The 18,697-nt window shown below is 33.0% G+C and overlaps 1 pseudogene; it reads right to left on the bottom strand.

The window, feature by feature from the left end:
* Window positions 1–4,931: 4,931 nt before the first annotated feature.
* On the bottom strand, window positions 4,932–5,095 carry LOC145241847 (U2 spliceosomal RNA; annotated as a pseudogene).
* Window positions 5,096–18,697: the final 13,602 nt, after the last annotated feature.

Below are 18,697 nucleotides of genomic sequence, written 5' to 3'. Positions count from 1 at the left end.
GTGACTTTTATATATATAATAGTTAGTTTTATATATATGATAGTTAGTTTTACATATATGATAGTTACAGAGATTATAATTTTTATGCATTATGATAAAACATTGTTGTCACGATTGACCTTATTATGTATTTCAAACAAAGATTTCCTTTATAAAAATTGAAACAATAGTCAGATTATAAGCGGACAAGGATGTATGTTTTCATTAATAGTATAATTAAATCTAATTTAATACAAATAAAAATACAAATAAAAACTATTAAATCACGTCGTTTGTTAGAGTTTTATTTGTGTATTTGTCTGTCTGATTCTCTCTCTCTCTCTCTCTCTTTCTCTCTCTCCCTCCCTCTCTGTATATATATATATATATATATATGTGTGTGTGTGTGTGTGTGTGTGTGTGTGTGTGCAGCCATTTATCTGGGAGAGCATGTCTGCGTACTACGACCTAACTGTCCTCATTTGTGAAGTGTTTACAGAGATTACTCTCTGCTAACACTCAAATACATCGAATACTCAAATATATGGAACGCAAATAATGATTTTTGGTTTTCCTACTATCATATAAAAGGAACTTTGTCTGTGTGTGCGTGTGTGTGTGTCTGTGTGTGTGTGCGTGCGCGCGTGTGTGTACGTGCACGCGCGTGTGTATGTATGTGTGTGTGAGAGGGACTGAGAGAGAGAGAGTGAGAGAGAGACAGAGAGATAGTTGCTTCTAGACTCCTCAACGGCTGAGCTGATTTTTATGAAATTTTACACAAATGTACTTTATGTACCTGGCAGTGTCCTTGTATCAGAATGTTTCCGATAAGTATCGGTCATCGAAAAAAATCGATGAAAGAAGGAACAGGCGAGTTTGACCAAAATTACCACCTTATGGAGTCCAACATCACAAGTAAAATAAGTTTGACGACCACTAAGCAGAAAATCCCATCATATAAAATCAACGGTAGGTTCTTTGATATGACAGGGGTGCATTTATTTTAAAATTTCCAGCCGTTATATAAAAAATAATTTTATAAAATCTTAGTTCTCTACAGTACAATATAGGCTACAATATATCTTAGAATACGTCAATTAAAATGAAAATCGATGTGATTGGTTTTCGGCCAGAAATTTTGCTGTTAAGGGGTCAAAGTTCAACGATTTTACCTTTGAGAACTCTACCAAACTCCTCCAACAATTTTGGGTATAAACAATTGAAATTTTAGATATAGATTCTTTGGACATGGATCTAACTTAATAACTTGATTTGAGCCCAAAACAATGAATGTTAAGGAGTCATAATAGGGTTAAAATCAAAAAAAAAAATTGACCGTTTTTTTTTGTTTATGTTTGCTTGTTTTTTGCTCAGCATACACCTCCAAACACCCGGGCAACGCCGGGTACTCATGCTAGTATATCTATAAAAGTGAACGTGTCTGTGTCTGTGTGTGTACATTTCCCTACGCAATAACTCTGTCAATTTTAAATCTGCAGACTCGAAATTTTAAATAGAGGGCAGTGAGATTTGGGAAAATCTGTGTAATTCGTTTTCGGCCAGAAATGTGGCTATTAAGGTGTCAAAGTTCAACGACTAGACCTTTGAAACTTTCACCTTACTCCTCCGACAATTTTGGGTCTAAAAACTTGAAATTTTATATATAGATTTCTTGGACATGGATCTTACTTAATAACTGGATTTGAGCCCTAAACAATAAATATTAAGAGGTCATAATAGGGGTCAAAGTTAAAAAACAATTTGACCTCTGCGGTTTCTACCAAATTACTCAGACACTTTCTGGTCTAAACATTTGAAATTTTACATAATGAGGATTCTGAGAAAAGGCAAGCTTTTTAATCGGTTTGGGTCGAAAATTTTTAGTTATCTATATATACATGTATGTATGTATGTATGTATGTATGTATGTATGTATGTGTGTATGTATGTATGTTTGCATGTCTGCCTAAAACTTTCGACAGAGGGGACGGATTTTTAAAAGATCAGTATCCATTTTAAGTTGGACCTTTTAGATGACAAATATCGAAAACTTTGCTAAAAAGCATTAATATCTTCACTTTCAACAGAGCACTTTTCTACAGGGGGGGTCGCTTTTTTCGCCGATATTTTTTAAAGTAACCCTCTCCTTTCTATTGTTTAGCCTTAATTAAAACCTACGTCACTTTCGGTTTGGCGATGGTTGTAACGACAAAGACGGAAGTTTTTTCTCCCGCTCTTTTCGTCCTTCGCGATACAGGTTCGAGCCTGCCTTTTTTTTTTTTGCTCAACACACACATCCAAACACACACACACACACACACACACACACACACACATATATATATATATATATATATATATATATATATATATATATATATATATATATATATATATATATATATTAACAATTAAATAAAGAAATTTGGAAATCTAATTTGTATGTTTGCATGTCTGCCTTAAACTTTTAATAGAGGCGACATATTTTACCAAGATCAGTATCGTTTTAAAGTTCGACCTTTCATACAACAAATATCGAAAAATTGGCTAAAAACATTAATACCTTTCCCTTCAACTAGGCACTTTTCTACAGGGTGGGGGTCACTTTTTTTCGCCGATATTTTTTAAAGTCATCCTCTCCTTTCTATTGTTTAGCCTTAATATATTTTTGAAAGTTATCCTCTCGTTTAGATTGTTAAGCCTTATTTTTTTTTAATGTCGCTTCCGGTTTGGCGGTGGTCGTAACAGCATAAACGTTAGGTTTTACCCCGTTCTTTTCCTCCTATGCGGTACGGGTTCGAGCCTGCCTTCCTACTACCACTTTTTTAAAATTATTTTTGCTCAACATACACATACAAACACCCGGGCAACGCCGGGTACCCATGCTAGTATATCTATAAAAGTGAACATGTCTGTGTGTGTCTGTGTGTCCGTGTACATTTCCCTACGCAATAACTCTGTCAATTTTTAGTCTACATACTCGAAATTTGATATACAGAGTACTGAAATTTGGGAAAAGCGATGTGATCGGTTTTTGGCCAGAAATTAGGCGATTAAGGGGTCAAAGTTCAACGATTTTACCTTTGAGAACTCTACTAAACTCCCCCTACAATTTGGGTCTACGCACTTGAAATTTTAGATATATTTTCCTTGGGCATGGATCTAACTTAATAACTTGATTTGAGCCCAAAAATAATAAAAAAATTTTACCAGTTAATGGAAGGGAAACCCTCTATACTGGGACAATTATTATTTTTGGTCACAACCTTTTTACCCTACTTTTAGGGGAGCTGGTTTTCACTCACATTAAAAACGGCATTATGCCTAATTTGCTTCTATAGGGAAGCAAATAAATACCGTAAATAAATAGAAAAGAGAGTTTTTAATATGAATATCAATACACACAAAAGAAAAACGAATTCATAGGAGTATAGATATACTAGCAGGTCGCCCGGCATTGCTCGGTCGTAAAATACGCTTAAATATGATATTTCGATTAATGTAAATTTCGTATTTATCATTATACTAGCATTTCCGCCCGGCGTTGCCCAGGTGTTTGGATGTGTATGTTGAGCAACAAAAAAAGCGGTCAATTTTTTTTAAAATTTGACCCGTATTCTGACCCCTTAGCATTTATTGTTTTGGGGTCAAATTAAGTTATTAAGTTAGATCCATGTCTAAGGAACTTTTATGTAAAATTTCAAGTATTTAGACCTAAAATTGTCAGAGGAGTTTGGTAGAGTTCTCAAATACCAAATCGTTGAACTTTGACGCCTTAACAGCACAATTTCTATACGAAAACTGATCACAAAGTTTTAACCAAATCTCAGTACCCTGCATATCAAATTTCGAGTCTGTAGACTAAAAATTGACAGAGATATTGCGTAGAGAAATGTACCCACATACAGACACGTTCACTTTTATAGATATACTAGCATTTCAGCCCGGCGTATGTTGAGTAACAAAAAAAAAAAAAAGTGGTAGTAGGAACGCAGGATCGAACCCGTACCGCGAAGGAGGAAAAGAACGGGGAAAAAAACTGACGTCTCTTTGCTGTTACGACCATCGCCAAACCGAAAGTAACGTAGGTTTAAATTAAGCCTAGTCAATAGAAAGGAGAGGATAACTTCAAAAAAACATCGGCGAAAAAAGCGCCCCCCCCTGTTGAAAATGCCCAGTTGGTGAAGAAGGTGAAGATATTATGGTTTTAGCCAATTTTTCGATATTTGTTTTTTTTTTTTTTTTTTTGAAAGGTCGAATTTCAAAACGATACTGATCTTGGTAAAATCTGTCGCCTCTGTCGCAGGTTTTAGGCACACATGCAAACATACATACATACATACATACATTTATATATTGGTAACTAGTTTTTCGACCGAAACCGATTAAAAAGCTTGCGCTATCTCTGAATACTCATTATGTAAAACTTCAAATGTTTAGACCAGAAAGTGTCTGAGTAATTTGGTACAGACCGCAGAGGTCAATTTTTTTTTAATTTTGACCCCTATTATGACCCCTTAAATTTTATTGTTTTGGGCTCAAATCAAGTTATTAAGTTAGATCCATGTCCAAAGAATCTATATCTAAAATTTCAAGTTTTTAGACCCAAAATTGTCGGAGCTGTTAAGTAGAGTTCTCAAAGGTCGAATTTACCGCAGCCTAACTATTCTTAACTCGAATTCAGCAAATTTGTATTTTCCAACTACCCATGTACCTATTTACTATGCCTCCCCACGGGACAGAGTTAGACACCAGGATCGTTTTTTAACGTGGAGAAAAGGTACAAAAATAAAAATTGTCTCAGTCGTGAAGGATTTCTCCTCCACCGAAAGAGAACAAGAAATGGAAGTGCAGCATCTGAAGAACAGATGGTATTTATTTGCTCCCCCACCGAGCAAATTAGGCACAAGGCCGATTTTTAATGTGAGGAGTGAAGGGAGGGGGAAGGGAAAAAGGGGACCAGCTCCCGAGAGGTGGGAAATGGGAGCTGGTTAAAGGTCAGGCATGTGGGGTTGCCCCCACATCTGGTCTTTGCTAGTCATAGCTAGTCATAGCTTGCAGTATCTGCCGGAACAGATACTACACTTTGATCTTGACCAAAAGGCCAAGAAAAGAGCCCAAATTAAAAGTTTACTTAATCGATAAATAAAGAAAAGCTACTTTGCCTGGTTTACTTTATAAATACGGGTATAATTCATATTCTTGTTATGTCTACTATATCCTCTCTCTTTCTCTCTCTGACATACACATACACACACACACACGTACACGCACACGCACACGCACGCTCATCCTCTCTCAAACCTTTCTCTCATGTTGTTTTTCTCTAACTGTGAACTCGTGCCCACTTTTTCTCTCTGTCAGCTGATATAGAAGCCATTTTCACACTCATGCATAGAAATATATACGAATGACCCTCGTACACACCAGCCCACCTATACGCTTATCCACGTCTTACTGTATAAGTGATAACGCTTTTGCGTATTGATTCGTTAAATATTTTATCGCAACGTTAACTACTGAGCGAGTAAAGCCACTGTAAATATAAACCATGTCCAAATATTGTGGTGAATTGATATTTAGTTAAGCATGTATTTTGTAAAGAGGAATGTTGGTAACTATATTAGTTTCAGTTTTTTTATTAACATTTTTTTTTGTGTGTTCTACTCGGGCAATTACTGTTACTAAGTTATTATTTGCTGTGATTATATTATCGTGGTTGTTATTATTAGCCAGCGCTATGTTGTATGACTTTGTGTGAATTGTAACTATGGCTATATGCTTAACACTCCACTCAGCTACATGGATGTGTACGATCTAAGGTAGTAATAAAATCGCTGAAAGACTAATGTTCGACCATTAAAATGATTTAGGTCATCTGCTGTGCTGAACGCTTGAAAACGGAAAATTAACACTTATTAAATTCGGTGGAAATAGGAAAAAACGTTTGATCAATTAGTTGAATAAATATAACAAAAGACACTTTTTTCACATTGAACTATTAATATACAGCGAGTGTATTGCTGTACAATACACATTGTGAATAAGGATGTTATGCAGTTGTGAAACACAAGAAATTATTTGTTATTTATCTGTCTGTCGATCTATCTATCTATCTATCTATCTATCTATCTATCTATCTGACTGGCGTGGTGAACGGGGAAATGTGAGCTGTGTATTACTAAAACATTACAAAGTCAAATCAAGCTTGGTGACCAATCAATTGCACCGGGAAAGTATCTGATCAGGACGAATATGATTCTCACGTGATCAGGTTAGCTGGAAAAAATACAGGGTGGTCAAAAAGTCAGGTAACATGTTAAAGGTAGAAAAAACAATATGATCCATTATAATCTCTATTCGTTTAATATTATTTGTTTAAATATTTGAGTGTAATATATAAACTACCCCTCCTGATTTCTGGCTTTGGGGCTATGTAAAGGATAGCGTTTATGGCAAGAAGCCTGATACAATAGCGTCTTTAAAGTTATTTATTGAAGAGGAGATTGCGCGGATATCAGCTGACATGATTACACGTGTTACACAATCAGTGGTTAATCGCTTCCAGCGATTGATAGAGAGAAATGGACGACAATTAACAAAATAAACATATTTCATGTTTGTTTCATTTTATATTTCAATGTATGGTACTTAAATATACGTGTATTGCTAATATCGTTTTTCTTTAAAATGTTACCTGACTTTTTGACCACCCTGTAGATGAGTTGGATTGAGGACGTCAACAGAAGATGATATGAAGGAGTCTCCTCTCAAAGGGGGGGGGCGTGTCAAACGTGGGATGTGTAAAAACTAGTCACCCAAGTAAAGATCGTCTAGCTCCTCTGCTAGACGAAATGCCTGGCATCGAATAAACAACTATAAAGAAAAACATCTTTTTACTTTTTTTATGGAAATCACTCAAGACAAAGCGTGAAGCCATTTGATGTAATTAACAAGAATAAAAAATAGGATATGAAAAGACAAAGATTATAATTAGTTTGACAATAGAAAGCAAAAATAGATTTCCACAAGCCTGCAGTTCCTGTGAAGAACTTGCTGGAATCGGAAGTTGTATTACAGTGAAGTATCAAAACAGTTGTATTACAGTGAAGTATCAAAACAGTTGTATTACAGTGAAGTATCAAAACAGTTGTATTACAGTGAAGTATCAAAACAGTTGTATTACAGTGAAGTATCAAAACAGTTGTATTACAGTGAAGTATCAAAACAGCGAATTGGTGAAGAACATTAGACCAACATGTCAAACAAACTGGAACAAAGAAAGCGGGAATTATGCCAGACAATTCTGAAGAACGCATGCCATAACTGAATTGTTCGAAAAGAGTGCAGCCAGCAACACAAAATGTGTGAGAGAAAGATTTGATAGAAGAAAAATGGTGGGTTGAATGAAACTACAGATATGTTTATGCATCTTATCAATGACGATCAAAGGGGGCAGAGATTTACCACATATGACCACAATACTCCATACATAGTCTGAAAGAAGATTTGTTCGTAAAGCAGATTGGTCCACCATATGATGATCGTGTCTTGGGTTTTTTTTTTTTTTTTTTTTTTTTGCTCTGCACGAAGTCCTCGTTTGTCGCAGTTATTCGTTGACCTGTAAAACCGGAGGTTTTTACTCCTGACACTGAGAACAGCAAGGCATAACGGTTGTATACAAACAAAGGTAGGTTTGGTCCAGAATGCACAAAGAAATGTCGCTACTCTTACGTTGCAAATTTCATTTAGTTGATTTCCGGTTCCGCGCCTGACACGGCTCTGCTAAACATGCAGCGGCAGAGAGGACGAAAAGACGACGGAACCTGCTGCCAATTCTTCCTTGATTTTTATCAAATTCTTGGTAGACCATTTGCTTCCCTAATAGTACTTGAGGCACTTCCTATCCGCCATGGGTGACCTTGCCAGCAATTCTGTTCTACAGATCTCTGATAGTCTTGGAAAGCCGATGGGCTTATGGCATTATTTACAATGGCAAATAAAAGGTTATGGGTTATAAAAGCTTCACGACAATGCCATACATTTTCGTCTTTCCCTGATTCTATTCCGTAGATAATAATAAGCCGATCATATCTTAGCCTTGCTAATAGTTTTAAAAACAGTCGTAAAATCTATGTCTGTTTGTGGATCAGCACTGCAAATGTGGCGAATGACTTGCGCAAATGTCGAATGCTCTTAACGGATAGAATTCATTGTTTGATATTTACACTTACTTGAAGGACATTAATATTTCATGCGTTCGTGCAAACACACCTAAGGGTCGTGCACTGTTAGTCTAGAAAGTGAGTAAATGAATAAACAAAAATGACGACATTGGATAGATTTGCTAAATATTTATTCATATAGAAACGATTGTGTATTTCTTGTTTGATTGAAAACTGGAAATACCCACCCGGTTTTGTTCGAGGTTATCTTTACTTTCATTTATTTAAGCTATTTTTAATAATTATTTTCTTCTTCAAATCTATATATCTATAAAAGTGAGAATCTAAGAACAACTCTTAACCTATATAAATAACGATTTTTTTTATCCATATACTTGACATCTGGGTATTTAGACACGTGGAAAATTTTCTAATCGATTTGCATCCGGAAAAACGGTCAGCTAAAAGTGTCAAAATTGAAAAATTGGTACTTAGGGGTCATCGGATTTTTATCTGTTTGTCAACTGTTTCAAAACTACGCATGTACGAATTGTTCACATGACAGTTTCCTTATGTTAGGAATAAGAATGTTTGAAAACACATTTGAAAGCCGTTGCCAGATTGTCTATCGTACATCGTGGTTATCGTACTGGACTCACTGTCTTTATGTTTTGGTTTCGATATCAGCTCGAGTATTGTTTTTTTATGGGAAGTGAAGTATTTAGAAAAAAAAGACATAATACTCGCAAGCATATGTCTCAGTTTCTGTATGAATTAAAATGTATTATGTATGCGCATTTTACGATGGTATATATATATATATATATATATATATATATATATATATATATATAAATTAAGGTTATTAAACACTTTTAAAATAGACTTGTTTATGAATTAATCGTTCATTTATGTTTAGGAAACATAGTTGTGCTTGTATATGATATAGTTTCATAGTATTTTTATGAGACAAAAGCCTTTTAGTACTGAAAGTAAAAAAGCTGAATAAGAATGGGGTGTCAAACCAGCGAATTGATATAAACACTAGTGTTGGGACGATTGATCGGAATCGGAAACATCGGGACTTTTGGGGATATCGAAATCGGTATCGGAATCGGAAAAGATTGTGCCTATTTTCCGATACCAATAAAGAATCCTTTAATTATATTTTTATTTTATTTTTTAAAAAGAAAATCTTCATCTACTAGCAGTAATAGTGAAGAAATAATGAATATTTATCTATTGTAAATTACTAGTAAAACTAAAATGTATACATTCCCCTTTCACAGATGCGTTTTCATTTTTACGTTTGAGGAAATGTATGCATATATAACATGTGTTTTTACGGTAATCAGGGGGAAAAAAATAACAATTTCATGGTTAAATATTTAGAGATTTATATAAAAAAATCAGAATCGGTAATTGTATCGGAATCGAGAATTTATATATGGGATCGGTAATTGCATCGGAATCGGTAAAAATGTTGGTATCGTCAAATAAGCTGGAACAAAGGAAGCAGGAAATAGATCAATCAATTCTGAAGAAGACATGCCAATAATATTTATAGAAATTGCTGAGACGTGCAACACACGTCATTGAAATAGAGGCTACAGAAGAAGAAGACATAGTGGGACTAAGCAAATTACGCATACGGGATTGCACCTTATTAAAATTCTTCAAATGAGTCAAAGACTTGTCAGCCCAAATATGACATCAATACTTACTAAGAATAATCTTATTCTACTGCTAATGTCAGTTGATGATCCTGGAACCACTGATCCAAAAAAAAAAAATTGATTTTTTTTCGTGACTATTTCGCTGTCTATTGAAATATTAGCTTCAGAAGAGAAAAAGAGTCTGCAAATTTCCTGTGGTTATCTCCCATTTCTCGCAAAAAGACTGCAAATACAGAAAGAGAGCTTCAACTTATTGAAGATTACAGCAACGAGCGTGATATCATCAGAATAGCTTTTCTCTGTCAGTTCGATAAATTCGGATTAAATATTAACATGTCAATTGTTTATAGTATCGAGTTTTTTGGGGGGTTTTTTTTCGTGGTGTTGGATAAAGGAACTTGGAGATTGTGCATACACACAAATTCCATGTTAGTAAAGAAGAAAGAAAATACAATTTCAGATTTTGGCGTACATATTGACCGCTGATGAAACAAAGAAAATACCATGTCAGGACTTGTACACATATATTGACCTCTGATAGAACAAATAAAGTATTTGTCAATAAAAACAGGAGGTTCAACGAGCAAAAAGGACAAAGAGTGAGATACGGGGAGAGAGACGCACGATCGTTACGTCATTAGCTCGTCAACTCCAACCTCGCATTTCACCCTTGCTCGGACGACGACAGCAGGCCAAATAATAATTAAATAAAAAAAAAATATTTATGAAACCGTAACTGTATTGAATTATCAAACGGCTGGAACTAGCTAGAGTGTATATATTTATTAAGCGGCACGTATCTTCGTAGAGGTGCAGAAAACATGATTATACATACGTGAACGATAAACAGAGAATTCGTTAGAGAGAGGCAAATAATACAACAGTAAGACAAGCTTATGAATTTAAGAAATATTTGGAATTTAAAAAAAGTAATAATTTTAAAATACAAAATCGTTTACGTTCGACATTTTTTCGTTAATATAAAAAGGTTACACATATTTTAATTTCCGAATATATTTCTAATATGAAATTTTCTTGAAAAATAAGTATGATTTAGATATTCGAACTATTATTCTTAGCTTAAAAGTCATGCTCACAACGTTTCGGTCGATTTAATCTCCTTCTTTTTTCATGTGCATCTTGTTGAAGGGGACAGGGATTTACCACATATGACCACAATACTCCATACATAGTCTGAAAATAGATTTGTCGTAAAGCAGATTGGGTCACCATATGATGATCGTGTCTTGGGATTTTTTTGCTCTGCACGAAGTCCTCGTTTGTCGCAGCTATTCGTTGACCTGTAAAACCGGAGGTCTTTACACCTGACACTGAGAACAGCAAGGCACAATGGTTGTACACTAACAAAGGTAGGTTTGGTCCAGAACGAACAAAAGAATGTCGCTACTCTTATGTTGCAAATTTCATTTAGTTAATTTCCGGTTCCGTGCCTGACACGTCTCTGCTAAAAATGCAGCGGCAGAGACGACGAAAAGACGACGGAACCTGCTGCCAATTCTTCTTTGATTTTCATCAAATTCTTGGTAGCCGGTTTGCTGCCGTAATAGTACTTGAGACACTTCTTTATCTTAAACAGTTTCAAACTGCCTCTTTTTCGTCCCATCAAATGCCCGTACACTAGTTCTTACTTGTACATTACATCTGTACTAGCAGCGCCACCTAGAAATTTAACTTTTACTGTTTAATTTCTGTCCAGCAAGATTAGAGCGCCTCAAATAGTAAGCAATAAACAAAGTTAGGGCGCCTCAAATAGTAAGCAAAAAACTTCTTTCATCCAAAAGGGGAGGACAAGACCTAGGAAAACTATCAAAGACCAATACCACAGGCCAACATATAAAAGGTCATCGAAATGGGTCATTTTCTGTAACAGAACACGAATGTACGTATGCAATGCCGAGCCGCTTGCGAAGTGACGTCATGTAAGGGAAAAAGCTATAAATAGAAAGTGTGCACAAACAGACGATGGCGTTCGAGAGGATAACGATCACGTTTTATTCGAGAAAGTACCCGGAAATAAATTCTTCTTGAACAGAAGAACGTTAGTCGAGTTATTCTTTGTCTTGGTCTCCTTTGCGACGTACACTCCCACAACGTATTAGCTCCTGATTGTCTACATGTTCACGTGTGTGTAAACGTGTATTACGTTGCATTTCTGCCGGACTGATTCTCGGAAACGGATGTTCGGCTGTAATCTTTTAATAGTTTAAAATTTAAAATACATCTTAATTTATTTCTATGTTATATATATATATATATATATATATATATATATATATATATATATATATATGTTTGTGTATATGTGTGTGTGCGTACGTGGGTGTGTGTAACCACACCCACAGACAATATATATATAGTATTTCAATATATATATATATATATATATATATATATATATATATATATATATATATATAGGGTGTCCACAAAGTCTGAGTACATTATGTAGCCAGACTTTGTGGAAGCATCCTGTAGATTATGTAGCCAGACTTTGTGAGCACCCTATATATATATATATATATATATATATATATATATATATATATATATTGCAGTTAAACTACACAAAATCTATAGCGTGACGATTCCTCACAATGATTAAACAGGGAATATTTTCTGTAACTTTAATAATTTTCAAAATTTGGTCACGGCTGTCCCTGCGTATTGAGCACTGTTAAAATAAATACTGAAAATAAATATGTGAAATATGATGTAGATTCATGGAATAATAATAATAATAATAATAATAATAATAATAATAATAATAATAATAATAATAATAAAAATAACAATAATAATAATAATAATAATAAATATATATATATACATATATATACATATATATATATATATATAAGTTTATATCTATGTAAACTTGGAAAATCCGATTGATATATTAGCACAAATGTGACGAAAACTCAAGCCTAGAGAAACTGCTTCTGGAAATCCTAGGGTTACCTACCTATTGCTTGTTTTTTCTTACTTTTTAGCGTTAAAATGCTAGTCATCCAAATAGTTTTCAATGAATGAAATCCTATAATTAAAAATTCAAATTTTATTGTTAATAAATAGACTTACTCTTATGGTAAATAAAATTGCTATTTTAATTTCCTTTGAATGAATTAAGCGAAAATTAGTGATCAGATCGATGACAACGAAAAAATATTGTTGTTAACGAATTGTTTAATTTGGGAACAATTCATTTTATAATGCGTAAAATGATAATGCGTGAAATAGTATCGACCAGATATGACTATTACATTTTATATTTAATCTTTGGTGATCAGGCGATCTCATTTTTGAAACATGCGGAAGTTTGCAACGTTGTCCAAAGGCATTAGCTTATTATTAGGCAGATTATTTTCACAGGGAAAATGTTAGTATTTTATGTCTTTTGCATTTTAACAATTGAGTTGTTGTCTTGGAGCTGACAAGTTTTTGTTCAGAATGTTTTTAGCGCCTCCTCGTCTAAAGCACGTATTGACATATCAAAAAGCACTTGCATTTGCCTCACACGAGAAAATTAAAACGAACCGACGAGAAAATAAAACGGCGAAGAAAAGATGGATTTTTACAGTTAATCAACTATTTTGAACCTACTTTTTTTTTATTAGTGTTCCTCTTTATCTTTTGCTTTGTGTTCAATAGAACAATGCATTAGGATGGAAAAGAAAAGGATTTAGAACGAGTCAAAATAAAAAAAGCCATCCACCATTTTGTTTTGTTTTTTTTTTTTGTTCCCTTTTCTTATTACGTGAAACATTTCTATTTGAACAACAACAACAATAACAACAAAAACAGCAAAATAAACAAAGAAAGATTACCGGAGAACGGTAAAGGCAATTACTGAAAGTACAATTTCTTTGAGTGAAACTAAAATAAATAAATAAATCTAGTATTGTCTTAAAAATATATCCGGGCTCTTTAAAGTAATTAATACTGGTGGTAAGATTCATGTATTAATGGACGATGAGATGATTATCCTTACTCAATAAGAGAGGAGGGGGAGGTGAACGGAAAGGAAAAATGGTTCGGAAAACTGTAGGTCACTGCAAAGCATTTCAAGGGAAGAATTGATTTGATGTTTTTGAAATCCGTGTGATTAAATTTCAAAATCTGAAATATAAAATAACTGAAATACGCAAAAAAATAAAAATATCTGACAACGAAACAAAGACAGTATTATTATTTGTGTTTTAGATAGAAATCATAAGTGTATGATTGTATTTCAAAATATGAAAGAATAATCTTATTCCATATTCATCTTATGGAAAACGGAATTGAAATGGTACTCTCTGTCCGCAACGAAAGGGTCATCGAAAACAGGTGTTTTCTTTATGTCCTTGTATTCCATTCGAGGCACATGGTCCATGAACAAAGCTTCTTTCTTAGAATTCCATGAACAAAGCTTCTTTCTTAAAACTGCACGCCTGTTGAACTCTGTTCCGTCTGCCTGCTTCCCACCTGACTACAACCTGGATGTCTTCAAGTCCAACGTAAACAGATTCCTAATGAAACGCCCCCTTAAGTAAACACGTCAATAAATCTCCACACTAACGTACTGTACTTGCAATAACCCTTATCCCTGAGTGGCTTCCAGGCCTTGATAAGTGGTGACCACCGTGTAAAAAAAATGGTCTTGTTTTTGATAGCTGAATGTATTCTCCAGAAGCAAACTACATGTTCCATGTGTAGTAACCTTTGAACCTGATATTTTTGTACTCTGTAACCTGCAGATGCAAGCAATTTGATCGTCATACTAAACAAAAATAATGTGAAAGATTTTTTAATGATTCTTGCATAAATCATTTTATGTATATGCATATTAAGTAGTAGTAGTAGTAGTAGTAGTAGAAGAAGAAGAAGAAGAAGAAGAAGAAGAAGAAGAAGAAGAAGAAGAAGAAGAAATAAGATTAGGAGACAGAGATAAAGGAGGAGGATAATATTGCAATAGATACCCTTCTATGATACACCCAATCGTTCATGTAAAATTTGGTGAAATTATGCAGGATATTTGGGGGGGGTGGATCATGTGTGCCAAACACGCATGCATGCCAGTAGAGTGTGCATGATTTCCCTAACGTATACCAATAAGAAACTATGGGATCGATAAATGCAAACTTTTACTACAGCAGTGATCAAAATAACACATTAGGTTTAATCTATATCACATATCAAAATAACACATTAGGTTTAATCTATATCCATATAAAATTGATTTTTTTCTCGACTTCTTTTTCTGATTAAAAATTATGTAAACGAACTTCTTAATATAATCAGTCACGGATATGCGAGCGGTTTCATGGAGGTTAACTAATTTGCATATTCTTTTGAAAAACAAACGTTCATTTATTCATTATCAATTTTTATACTTTCGCATTAGATTGTTAGTTTCCTTTAACTATTTCGACGAATACTTTTTATGCATGGTTTCTACATTGTACATAATTGCGTAGAACTTAGGATGAAAATCTTCTTGGCCACTGATATGTTTATTCAGTCCATTTGTATGCTTTTATGTGTGTATGCATCTATCTGTACTCTGGCCAAATAATTTGTATTCATATGTATTTCTATGTATATGGTTTATGTGAATTATACATATTTATGTGTGCGTATATATATGTGTGTGTGTGCGTTGTTGTATATTAGTATATGACTGTGTGCATATGTTTGTGTATTGTTTTGTATGTATGTGTATACATAAAATTATATATATATATATATGTATATTTGTATGTATGTTGGTTCTCTGTGGGTATATACATATGTATTTTACTATTTAACTACTTTCTTTTGCCTGAATATATTTATATATTTATATGTAAGTGTACTTGTATCTATGTTTTTAGTAATACCGTCTTGAATGTATTAATCTGTGATTTAATATGACTTTATATTTATATTTAACTAGCTTAAACTTTCAACTTAATAGTATAGAGTTACACCTTTATTTATATGCATGTATGTATATGTATATATATATATGTGTGTGTATATATGTATATATATATGTGTGTGTGTATATGTATGTGTGTATGTGTGTATATGTGTATGTATATATATATGTATTGTATTCTTTTTATATACATAAATATTAGTAGATTATTATTTATAATTTATTAGTCCTATTTAATTTATTTAATCCCCTCTTATGGCTAAATATGTTATATTAAAAAGATAATGTTCTGTTATTATTATTATTATTATTATTATTATTATTATTATTATTATTATTATTATTATTATTATTACTATTATTTTTATTTTTATTACTATTATTATTATTATTATTATTATTATTATAGTATTATTAATAATTTTAATATTGTTTTTTCATTATTATTTTTTCTTTTACTTATATATTCATTTAATAAAAACGCGAAAGCTTTAAACTTATATCATTTAGTATAAAGGGCTTAATTAATTGTAGACGTATGTTTGAACTGCGTCGATATTACTCGTGGACGTATGTTAGATGATAAATATGTCAGTTGGATACATTCGCTGTCTTTTTTGACATGTTAACTTTCTAACGCTTAGATTGTATTTGTATTAATGTTGTCTAATTACTGAATTGTATAATTGTTCATAAATTGGTTGACACGCAGATTTTTTCCTTTTTCTTTTTCTATATACTGGCAACTTCTTTAAGATTCCCTTCCTATTAATTCTTACTTTCTTTCTTTCTCTCTTTAACTATATCTCAACATTCTTTCTTTTCCCTTCTAGTCCTTATTCTCTTTATAATAACCATTTATATCTTTTTTCTTTTTCTTCCCCATATTATATGTATATTTTTTTCTCTATATATTTTTTTCTCTCTCTATTTTCTTTCTCTATTTCTTTTTTCTCTTCTTAATCACTCTCTCTCTCCATTATAATCTTTTAACTTTATTTAAATTGCCCCCTCCCTCTTTACTTCTTATAATTAAAGTTCTGTGTTTTAAGTTTTTTAACTCCAACTTTTAAAGAGTTCCTACCTAAAATAAAAATCCATTATTCATTGAACTTTTGAATATTCAAGTCGCTGCCTGATGATATCTGTTGTTTGATTGAAACAAGTGGCTATTTGTAGCAGCAGGATGTGACCATGTTTATATAACAATAAACAAATATTATCAGCTCTTTTTATTGAGCACTATCTAACAACCTCGTTGAATTCATTAGTCCATTACTTTTTAATAAAAAACCCCGAGTATATATATATATATATATATATATATATATATATATATATATATATATATATATATATATACTAGCAAAAATACGCGTCGTTGATTGGGTTCAAAAAACAGCCTACAGAAAATGGACTCTGATTTATGAAAGTATGATAGGTTATGAAAAGGAAGGGTTGTAAAAAAATAACTTCTAATTTGGGGGTATCAAAACCAAAGCAAAATATGATGAAAGTAAAAATAAAATAGATAAACCCCATAATTTTATTATACCATACCTGTTCACACTGAAACACTTATCACAATATTCTGGGGATCTATATTAAAAATCTTATAAAACTTTGTGACATATTTACATTCTATGGAGGTCAGGTGCGAACGAACACCCCATAATTTTATCATACCATATTTCTTCAAACTAAAAAATAATTATCAGAGTATACTTACGCAGATAGATATGAAAAGTATTCATTAAAGTTTGTGCCTATTTCCATTCTATGGAGGCCAGGCGCGAACGTAGACCCCACAATTTTATCATACTATCCCTATTTAAGTTAAAAAATACTTATCAAAGTATTCTTATGTACATCTATATCAAATACACTTGTAAACGTTTTTTTTATTATTTTTAAATTTTTATTTCCATACTTTGTGGACCAAGCGCGAACGCAGACCCCACAATTTTAGTGAACCACCCTTCTGCCAGATCAAACATACCCATTCCTGTGTCTCGATACATCTTCTATCATTATATGTAATCTTTTTTTTAAAATAGTCAACCATATAGTAGCCTATTCGTGACCACACACACACACACACACACACACACATACATACACACACAGACATTCAGCTTTATATATATATATATATATATATATATATATATATATATATATATGTATATATATATATATATATATATATATATATATATATTACAGCACTCATAAGCTGTGAAACAGCGAAACAGTTCAGTACTATAGTACTGATGTGGATGAGTATAATGCTCCCTATCTTGGGTTGAGCATATTGGGAAGTGGTGTACAAATTACCATTAGCGTGTTAAGCGACGCTCTTTGTGTAAACAAATTGAGCTTAGGTATTTGGCCAATGTCAAAACATTATTAATTCACTGCCCGCATAGCAGCAGCCGAATAGCGCAACGGTTAGAAGCTCCGACTGTCGTTTGGGTTACGATCCTGGTTTTAGGTAATTGCTTGTCTAGCCGCACTGATGAGCTGTCAAACAGCAAAGCGGTATTGTGTGTGGATGACTATATATATATATATATATATATATATATATATATATATATATATATATATATATATATATATATAAAGTGACCTTGTCAGTCGGTGTAGTTGAAAAACATCTTAACCAAACTCATATCTGAATATTTGGTCTACAGATTTGAAACTTGTTATATAGGGTATTTGGACCTTGGAAAACTTTCGATATGGTTTTTTAGCATATAAAAGTAACTCTTAGGGTATCAAAATGAAAAACGGTTCAATTTGGCAGGAGTAAATCAACTAACTTCTTAGCGTGCCTACATATACATATTTAGCTTGAAGACAATTGATCTTTTTTATCCATCTGGCGATAGCTTAAACGATAACGAAACCTGAAGCGCTACATAATGCCGAAAAGTTAATCTTTTGGTTTCGAT

The sequence above is a fragment of the Euprymna scolopes genome, chromosome 20 (assembly GCF_053919585.1).
Source record: "Euprymna scolopes isolate OS-2025 chromosome 20, ASM5391958v1, whole genome shotgun sequence".
In the NCBI taxonomy this organism is placed as follows: Eukaryota; Metazoa; Mollusca; class Cephalopoda; order Sepiida; family Sepiolidae; genus Euprymna; species Euprymna scolopes.
Note: the sequence above shows the minus strand (reverse complement) of the source record. Positions and strands in the feature narration are given on the sequence as shown.